The sequence below is a fragment of the Balaenoptera borealis genome (assembly GCF_965194805.1).
Source record: "Balaenoptera borealis genome assembly, chromosome: 1".
Classification (NCBI taxonomy): Eukaryota; Metazoa; Chordata; class Mammalia; order Artiodactyla; family Balaenopteridae; genus Balaenoptera; species Balaenoptera borealis.
In genome coordinates, this window is record NC_138860.1 from 38627811 (window position 1) to 38634782 (window position 6972).

Here is a 6972-nt window from a genome sequence, read left to right on the forward strand (position 1 = left end):
CACAAACTCCTTTGGCCGGGATGGAAGGATGGGGGGTTGGCAAGGCAGGGGCAGGGGGGGACCAGGGACACTCCTACAACTTTAAATCCTACCTCTGAACGCTTCAAAATCTTTCCTTCCAATCCCCCACCAGAGGAGTCAGGGGCCCAGGGAAGAGACAGGTGGCCTGAGGTCACACAGCCAGCTGTGGCCTAAGAGGGAGACCCGTCCTCTGGCTTCCTCCAGCGCTCTCTCTGCTCTCCCTTCCCGGGGCTGGAACCAAACCCACACCCGGGACTAGTCATTCTGGGCAGCCCTTAGAAGAGCTCTAGCCGGGCCAGCCCACCCTCTCTTCGTCTCTTTGTGTTCAGCCCCAGCTCTGAACCTGCTTTCTTCTAAGTCACTGAGATGCTTATCAGATGTGAAAAAGAAATCCAAACAGTGGCAGACATTAAACCTAGCCTTTGGATCTTAGCTGGCTCAGCTGAGCTCCCAGGAAGAGGAATGAATCAGGCCCTGCAACCAGGCCCCAGACACCCAGATACACAACACTTGTCCCGCATCCAGCCCCCACCAGGCAGGTGAAGGCAGGTAACATACCTCACTCTGTGCTGCCGCGGTTCTTTCTCCAGATCGCCTCTCTGAGAGCGCGCCTTGAATGTGGGAGTCCCCTCTCCTGGCTCCTAGGTTTTAAACAACGGCCTCACCTCTGGAGCCGCCCTGGCTGGGCGTCACCCCCTGCAGGGCGGGACTCAGGAATCTGGCAGCTGGCACACCCATCTGTAGTCACTGCACCCTCACCCTCACCCCCAGACAAGACTGGGCAGGTGGGTCGGTCCCAGAGCCCTCACAGCAAGCTCAGCAGTGCCCGCCTGCCTGTGGGTGCCTTGTGGGGGGAATGTTAGTGATCTTTGGAGACCAGGATTCCTGGCAGGGGGGTGGTGGGGGGAAGGACACTGGCATTTGTGACAGGCACTGCACTTGGTACTTTCCCAAGGCCCATAGAGGTCAGCCTCCTCTGGTGTCCTGGACCACCCTGGACAGAAGACCAAGCAGAGAACACAAGGGTCAGGGCTTCTATATAAGTTGTTATAGCCCCAGACCAGTCACTGAGCTGGAAGGGGAGAAGATGCAAACATCCAGGACCCTGGAAAGCACCAGACCCCTCCCAAGGGAAAACAAAAAAATGGAAAATCCCTGTTTCTTGGGGGATTAAAACGCTATGGTTCATCAGGAAGGGGTCAAAGCCCAACTCACCCAAGAAAAGCTTAAGAGGAATAAACAGGAATGAACTCTAAATGTCTCCCCTCAGGCTCTCTCGCAGCCTTGGCAGGGAGCCCAAGGACAGGTAATTACCTGTGAGTCATGGCTCTCAGCTCGGGAAGGGCTGCTCTCCTAGCCCCTCCCACCCCGGGCAAGAATGCCTGCCTGGAGGGCCAGAAAACAGACCTGACCCTAAGGGATGGAAAGGAAGGCTGAGGCATAACTGGACCAACTTCCCCTGGCCTCCTGCCAGGCCTGAGAACACAGCTTTCTTTGTAGGACCCTGGGCAGGCTCCTGGCTTAGGGCTTTGGGCTGAGAGCTTCTGTTGGAGGACAGTCTTCCCCCCAGGTTAGGGTCAGAGGACTTTTAGAGAGATCTGGAAGGTCACCCAGTTCAGATCTTGGCCCCAGAGAGCCTACACTGGCCTTGTTTGGACATTATTGCCTCAAAGTTTCTATTTAAAGGAGACTCTTAAGGAGCCAGTCCAGCCTGTCAGTGTCTCCTCAGCAGGAAATTCTCTACAATTGGAGGGTTAAGTCCAAGAAACTGGTTTGAGAATGCTTAAGGGGAAAATGTAGGATTTTGTTGATTAAACGGTAACCTGGGCATTTCTAACCCTCAGATTCTAATGTAGCCCAAGAAGTTTAGATGGGCAGGAAAAATACTATAATTAGAAAATGGGCAATAAGTTGTTTGGATGCAAACGGACATTCCAATAAATGTTAGTGTCTTGACCCCTGTAAACATTCCAGTGAAATCTGGCTTAATGAACCGGGATCAGTAGTTGGCTGTCCTGGGCCCTGCCTCTGCAATAAGAACACAGAGACACACCCCCTCCAGTCCCCGACAGGGAAAGGTTACTGCTCACACCCGCGAGCTTTGAGCCCACCCACCTATTCTCTTTCTCTCCAACTCTCCAACTCCCTGAACCCAAGGCTTCCAGGAAGCTTGCGCCTCATGGAGCTGTCCATCCTCTGCCCACCACCAGGAAGAGGATGTGACAAAGAACTCATGAATAGTTAACTCAGCAGAAGAAGCAGCCGTTGCAATGCCATATCCTCAGACCGGTGGGGCGGGAGTGCGATGGGAGGCTGGGCCCTTTAAATCCCCCTCCTCCTCTCCCATTATGAGGCCAGGAGCCCAGGTAAATAGCTATCTCAGACTTCACAGGCTGGGGCAGGTCCCAGAGCAGTTTGGCTTCACAGAGGGGAAAGGCAATTGCTCTGTGTGGGCTCCTCACCCCACCCCCACATTCCCAGCCAAGTCCAGGACGTTGTTTCTGCAGACCCCAAGGAGGGCCCAGCCAGCCCACTCCTCAGGGACACTAAGCCCTCCCCAGTGGGAATCTAGTCCCCCCAGGACTGCAGGGCCCCGGGCACAGGGTTTGAACTTCAGAACCCAGTTTTTTCAGACACAAGAAGCCTAATCTAGAGACAGAAGCTAGGGTAGGACCTGGCCAGGGCTAAAGGCAAGGTGGGAGCATTGCTCCAACACCATCCCCTCCGCGTCCCCTTCCTCTCCCGCTGCCCGCCATCCTGCTCCAGAGCTCTCCACTCTCATTTCCCTCAGAGCCTTGGCTTGTTAGAACAAGGAAAATGGTGCTCAGGAAAGTGGTCATCCTTGACCCCCGTTCCTCTCATACCTACATCAATCCATCTGGCAATTCTGTTAGCTCCCTTTTCCAAAGGCAACCTGAATCCACTTCCATCCTCCTGGCCTGAGCCCGTCTACCCCAGGCTTCTGCCACAGCCCCCTAACTCCTAACTGTTTAGTCCCACAACCAGGTCTTGTCACTCCCCTGCTCAGAACCCTGCACCAGCTCCCATTTCAGTCAGAATCATGAGGCCCCATGTGATCTGACACTGCCCGTTCCTTCTCCACCTCTATCACTACTCTCTGCCCTGAATCCTCTCCCTCCAGCCACACAGCCTCCTTGTTCTGCCTGCAAATTACCAGGTTGCTTCTGAGTTAGGGCCTTTGCCCCAGCTGCTCTCTCTGCCTGGAACACTCTTCCCCCACGTTGGCAAGGCTACTTCTCTTACCTCTTTGAACTCTTTTTTCAAATGCTACCCTCTCAAGGAGGCCCACTCTGACCACCCTATTTAAAATGACAACAAACTTCCCTGCCCCGTCCCTGTCCCCCACCCCTAGCATTCCCAACCCCACCTACCCTACATTATGGATGAGTTGTTTTGCTTTGCAATACTTAGCAATTTCTAACCAACTATACAATCTATCTATTTATCATGTTTATTTTCTCTCCCCGCACTGGAATGTAATGTCCAAGAAGGCAGAGATTTTTGTCCATTTTGTTCACTACTGTTTTCCAAGTACCTAGAAATAGTGTCCGGCTCATAGGAGGTGCTCAATACTTGTGGAATGAATGGATTCATGTACTGTGGAAATCATTGATATAATTTAAAGAGTTCCTCATGCCCTGTAGGTATAGTTGCATTCTCAAAGGGGACGGTCTGGGCTTTTGCTCACCAGAATGGATGACTAATAGTGGAAATTCCTGCATCAGTCAGCTGCAGAGGGCGGGGTGGGGAAGGTCTCTTTGGAGACACCTACCCCCAGATTACAGGAATGGCACCATGTCAGTGCAGGCAGTCTCCCTCTCTGCCTGCTTGTCTGTTGTCCCTCACAATATCTCTGATGGGGGGACGGGGGGTGGCCTGAGAAGCTACCATCTCCATTACCCATCTCTCAGGCTCAAACCATCCATGTTGCCAGGGAAATCAGATCTGATCAACGAGAGATCAAGGGATAGGGAGAAAAGAAAGGAGGGAAAGAGGGTGGAAAGGAGGAAAGAGGTTGAGAAGTTATGGTAAGAGAACCTGGTCCAGGCTGTGGATGCCAAATCCCAGGTGTTTTGGAGGAAGGGGCGCCAGGTGACTAAGGCTTGGGCACCACCCGGATCCAGTGAGTCATGGCTGAGTCCTCGTCTGTGGGACTGGGTGGGTTCCAGGAAGGGTCCTGGGGATTTGTCACGTGACTAAAGCTGGCGCGTCTCTCCTTCAGCACAACCGCTCGGCTGCCCAGACAAGCGGTCACTCTTCGTGCACCTCTCCAAGAACCAGAGAGAGAAGGTGGGGCTTTATGAGCTCAGGCAGGAGCCCAGCCTCGGGTGGGAGCCAGGAGAAAGACAACGGGAGCCTGGGCTGCCATCATGGGGTGACTCTATTGCATAGAGTCCGTCTCCCCCCACCCTCCCCTTCCCATCCTGAATGTCCATCCCACTGACAGCAGTGCACATCAGCCTGGGCCTGAGGTCTGGTAGAAATCAGGCAGTCAGCCTAAACTAATCACAGCTAACATTCTCTGGAGAGCTCGCAGTGTGCCAGGCACTGTTCTAAGATCTTTATACATATTACCTCATTTAATACTCACTACATCTCTGTGCAGTAGACACTTAATTATCCTTCCTTTGCAGATTAGGAAAATGAGGCACATTTTCAAGAACTTGGTCCTAGCTAATAAGTGGTCATTTGAACCCAGACCAGTTTGCTTGGCACTTATGTTCTTAACCATTACTTTGGGCCTAAGATGGCCTAAACTCCCTGCCTCCACCCTTGGTAATCCTTGACCAGAGTCCACCAGACTCTGAACTTTACGTTTCCCAAACCTAATCAAGACCCAATAACTGAAAAAGGGTGTTTTTGGAGCACGAATGTCGACTGGAGACTCCTGGGGAGACACTGATGCTATAGAAACATCCAGAACAGACACCATTTTTGTTTTCCATGTAGACAACCTCTTTTGTGTGGGCACAGATGGAGACGGTGTTGGCCTCCAGATGCCCCTTCTCAGAGACTCCAGCACATACATACCAGCAGGGTTTCCCCTTCATACCAACAGGAAGCTGCTCTGAGTGAGGATGTGAGCAACCTACAAGGGGTGGGAAGACAGGGGAGGTGACCAGACAAACACCACGGAGAGCTGACAAGATTAAACAAAAAAGATTGAACATGATGACAGGATGACACAACTTCCCCCTCACTGAAGGAAGGGGATCCCCTCCCCAGAGGTCAGACTTCTGGGTCAGAGGCCCCAATTTCTTCTGTTCTATTTCTTAGGTCCTAGGGTGCACCTCCAAATGTCACCGCCCTCCTGAGGGGAACAAATGCTGGCTCGTGGCTCCCCAGAAAAGAGGGAGGAATATCTTGACCATTCTGCCACTTTCCCTGCCCTCCCAAATTCCCGACCTTCCTGGGGGGGCAGGCTGGCTCAGACCACACCCCCTCTCTACCATTGCCTCTGGGAACTAGCTTCTTGGGACCTAAGTCCAACCTCTGTAAACTTTGGCCACAGATTTGCCATGTGGAGCTGGCCATGTGGCTTGAGAGGAGAGAGGCACACACCTGAAGGGGGCAACTTGTGGCCACAGGTGAGGTCAGGAGCGTCTGGGAATGCCTGAGAGGGACCTGGCGGCGGAGGTCGGGGGGTGGGTGGTCTGCTCCCCTTGCTAGCGGAGGGCTGCCTCACGGGACTTTAAACTTCCAAATAGCATCCCTAAAAGGGCCACTCGAGAGACAAACTCAATTTCCTAATGTTCAAATTGGCATTTGAGGGCTGAGTATGGAGAAATGAGCCTCCTGTGGTTTGAGGGAGAAGAAGCATGGGTGAGTCTGGCTTCTTGTCTGGAATCAACCCCACCTAACGGCTTGGAATCAGCACCTCCCTGCAATGTTTGTGGCCACATAGGGTCTCTATGGACTTGAACAGCTCTGAAATCCCAGACCTAGCTCCAGCTTTCTTTCTCAATAGAAGCATGAACTTAGGAGAACCCCCCTCTGAGCCTCAGTTTCATCATTTGTAAATAAAGGTGTTGGATTTTACTGGTTCTCAACCCAAGCTGCCCTCAGAATTACTTGCAGAACTTACAGTATCTTAGGTCAGGTCCCAGCCAGAGATTTAATTGGATGGCAGAGGGGCAGGGACATTGAAAATGCTTTTAAAGCTCCCCTGAAGCCCCCTCCAGCTTTAGGATGCTCTGCTCTCGGGGTGGGGTGGTTTAGGACAGCAGTTAAAAGCCTAGACTTTAGAGTGAGGGAGATGAAGGTGCAAGTCTTGGTTCTGTACTCACCAGCCGCATGACTTTGCACAGCCAAAGCTACTTGCATCCAATGGGAGTAATAACAGTCTACCTCACGGATCCATGTAAAGATCAAAGGGGACAATGCATATATAACTCTCAGCAAAGTACCTGGATAGAAACGTGCTCTATGAAACGTCTGTCACCACATGTGCATGACACACACAGGTGTTGGGGTATGAGCAGCAGTCTTTGCAGCTGTGCTTAACAGAAAGCAAATACCATTCCATCCAGCTCACTTACCAGGCAGTGGGCCAACCTGGGCTGCCCCCCTCCATCTCCCCCAGGGAGGCTCCAGGTCCCACATTCCAATCAGTTCCTTAGGGCTGCAAATTCCTGAAGAGCAGTGATCTGGACCAGAAGGGAAGAGGGGGCACTCGGCGGGCCAGACAAGCTAAGCTCCTTGAGAGCAGCGTGGTGCTTCCGGCCTACCTGGACAGGGAAAGACAGGGTGTGGAGTGTTTACAGAGGACAGAGGGGAGAGGAGCAAGCTGAAGCATGACAGACGTATTGTTTTATGGCCTCCAAGAGTTAACAAAACCAAGAGTCCAACCCCTGATAAAGAGAGGAGTCAAAGCTGGTCTGGACAGCAGTTTGTTACTTACCTCGGGGCAATTGCCCAGCAAGTCTGAGG

The 6972-nt window shown here is 52.6% G+C and overlaps 1 protein-coding gene across 3 annotated transcripts in view; it reads right to left on the bottom strand.

Annotated features, from left to right (window-relative positions):
- Positions 1-4099, bottom strand: part of LAMB3 (laminin subunit beta 3) — a 44311-nt gene extending 40212 nt beyond the window's left edge. Inside the window, exons 1-2 of one of the 3 annotated variants that reach the window (XM_082399643.1) lie at positions 4081-4099; positions 580-662 (exon numbers count right to left, since the gene is read on the bottom strand). The gene's annotated coding sequence lies outside the window, so the exon portion shown is untranslated. Of the gene's footprint in view, positions 1-579; positions 1067-4080 lie in introns of those variants that run through there. The other 2 variants (XM_082399644.1, XM_082399645.1) reach the window with 2 other exon arrangements.
- Positions 4100-6972: the final 2873 nt, after the last annotated feature.